Source organism: Myxine glutinosa, unplaced genomic scaffold (assembly GCF_964187855.1).
Source record: "Myxine glutinosa unplaced genomic scaffold, kmMyxGlut1.1 SCAFFOLD_3337, whole genome shotgun sequence".
Lineage (NCBI taxonomy): Eukaryota > Metazoa > Chordata > Myxini > Myxiniformes > Myxinidae > Myxine > Myxine glutinosa.
The window spans coordinates 1-3,228 of record NW_027619430.1 but is presented as its reverse complement, the minus strand read 5'-3'; positions in this window follow the sequence as shown (position 1 = coordinate 3,228).

Here is a 3,228-nt window from a genome sequence, read left to right as displayed (position 1 = left end):
CTAATACAAGTGCAAAAGTGGTTTCCTGCACCAACACAAGTGCGAAAAGTGGTTTTTCAACACTAACACAAGTGCGAAAAGTGGTTTTTCAACACTAACACAAGTGCGAAAAGTGGTTTTTCCACATTAACACAAGTGCGAAAAGTGGTTTTTCCACACTAATACAAGTGCAAAAGTGGTTTCCTGCACCAACACAAGTGCGAAAAGTGGTTTTTCAACACTAACACAAGCGCAAAAAGTGGTTTTTCAACACTAACACAAGTGCGAAAAGTGGTTTTTCCACACTAATACAAGTGCAAAAGTGGTTTCCTGCACCAACACAAGTGCGAAAAGTGGTTTTTCAACACTAACACAAGTGCAAAAAGTGGTTTTTCAACACTAACACAAGTGCGAAAAGTGGTTTTTCCACACTAATATAAGTGCAAAAGTGGTTTTTCCACACTAATACAAGTGCAAAAGTGGTTTCTGCACCAACACAAGTGCGAAAAGTGGTTTTTCAACACTAACACAAGTGCGAAAAGTGGTTTTTCAACACTATCACAAATGCAAAAAGGGTTTTTTCCACACTAATACAAGCGCAAAAGTGGTTTCCTGCACCAACACAAGTGCGAAAAGTGGTTTTTCAACACTAACACAAGTGCGAAAAGTGGCTTTTCAACACTAACACAAGTGCGAAAAGTGGTTTTTCCACACTAATACAAGTGCAAAAGTGGTTACTTGCACCAACACAAGTGCAAAAAGTGTTTTTTCAACACTAACACAAGTGCGAAAAGTGGTTTTTCAACACTATCACAAGTGCAAAAAGTGTTTTTTCCACACTAATACAAGTGCAAAAGTGGTTTCCTGCACCAACACAAGTGCGAAAAGTGGTTTTTCAACACTATCACAAGTGCAAAAAGTGTTTTTCCACACTAATACGAGTGCAAAAGTGGTTTCCTGCACCAACACAAGTGCGAAAAGTGGTTTTTCAACACTAACACAAGTGCGAAAAGTGGTTTTTCAACACTAACACAAGTGCGAAAAGTGGTTTTACCACACGAATACAAGTGCAAAAGTGGGTTCCTGCACCAACACAAGTGCGAAAGGTGGTTTTTCAACACTAACACAAGTGTGAAAAGTGGTTTTCAACACTAACACAAGTGCGAAAAGTGGTTTTTCCACACTAATACAAGTGCAAAAGTGGTTTCCTGCACCAACACAAGTGCGAAAAGTGGTTTTTCAACACTAACACAAGTGCGAAAAGTGGTTTTTCAACACTATCACAAGTGCAAAAAGTGTTTTTTCCATACTAATACAAGTGCAAAAGTGGTTTCCTGCACCAACACAATTGCGAAAAGTGGTTTTTCAACACTAACACAAGTGTGAAAAGTGGTTTTTCAACACTAACACAAGTGCAAAAAGTGGTTTTTCCAAACTAATACAAGTGCAAAAGTGGTTTCCTGCACCAACACAAGTGTGAAAAGTGGTTTTTCAACACTAACACAAGTGCGAAAAGTGGTTTTTCAACACTAACACAAGTGCGAAAAGTGGTTTTTCCACACTAATACAAGTGCAAAAGTGGTTTCCTGCACCAACACAAGTGCGAAAAGTGGTTTTTCAACACTAACACAAGTGCGAAAAGTGGTTTTTCAACACTATCACAAATGCAAAAAGGGTTTTTTCCACACTAATACAAGTGCAAAAGTGGTTTCCTGCACCAACACAAGTGCGAAAAGTGGTTTTTCAACACTAACACAAGTGCGAAAATTGGCTTTTCAACACTAACACAAGTGCGAAAAGTGGTTTTTCCACACTAATACAAGTGCAAAAGTGGTTTCTTGCACCAACACAAGTGCAAAAAGTGTTTTTTCAACACTAACCCAAGTGCGAAAAGTGGTTTTTCAACACTATCACAAGTGCAAAAAGTGTTTTTTCCACACTAATACAAGTGCAAAAGTGGTTTCCTTCACCAACACAAGTGCGAAAAGTGGTTTTTCAACACTAACACAAGTGCGAAAAGTGGTTTTTCAACACTAACACAAATGCGAAAAGTGGTTTTTCAACATTAACACAAGTGCGAAAAGTGGTTTTTCCACACTAATACAAGTGCAAAAGTGGTTTCCTGCACCAACACAAGTGCGAAAAGTGGTTTTTCAACACTAACACAAGCGCGAAAAGTGGTTTTTCAACACTAACACAAGTGCGAAAAGTGGTTTTTCCACACTAATACAAGTGCAAAAGTGGTTTCCTGCACCAACACAAGTGCGAAATGTGGTTTTTCAACACTAACACAAGTGCGAAAAGTGGTTTTTCAACACTATCACAAGTGCAAAAAGTGGTTTTTCCACACTAATACAAGTGCAAAAGTGGTTTCCTGCACCAACACAAGTGCGAAAAGTGGTTTTTCAACACTAACACAAGTGCGAAAAGTGGTTTTTCAACACTAACACAAGTGCGAAAAGTGGTTTTTCCACACTAATACAAGTGCAAAAGTGGTTTCTTGCACCAACACAAGTGCAAAAAGTGTTTTTTCCAACAATAACACAAGTGCGAAAAGTGGTTTTTCAACACTATCACAAGTGCAAAAAGTGTTTTTTCCACACTAATACAAGTGCAAAAGTGGTTTCCTGCACCAACACAAGTGCGAAAAGTGGTTTTTCAACACTTACACAAGTGCGAAAAGTGGTTTTTCAACACTAACACAAGTGCGAAAAGTGGTTTTTCAACATTAACACAAGTGCGAAAAGTGGTTTTTCCACACTAATACAAGTGCAAAAGTGGTTTCCTGCACCAACACAAGTGCGAAAAGTGGATTTTCAACACTAACACAAGTGCGAAAAGTGGTTTTTCAACACTAACACAAGTGCGAAAAGTGGTTTTTCCACACTAATACAAGTGCAAAAGTGGTTTCCTGCACCAACACAAGTGCGAAAAGTGGTTTTTCAACACTAACACAAGTGCGAAAAGTGGTTTTTCAACACTATCACAAGTGCAAAAAGTGTTTTTTCCACACTAATACAAGTGCAAAAGTAGTTTCCTGCACCAACACAAGTGCGAAAAGTGGTTTTTCAACAATAACACAAGTGCGAAAAGTGGTTTTTCAACACTAACACAAGTGCGCAAAGTGGTTTTTCCACATTAATAGAAGTGCAAAAGTGGTTTCCTGCACCAACACAAGTGCGAAAAGTGGTTTATCAAGACTAACACAAGTGCGAAAAGTGGTTTTTCAACACTAACACAAGTGCGAAA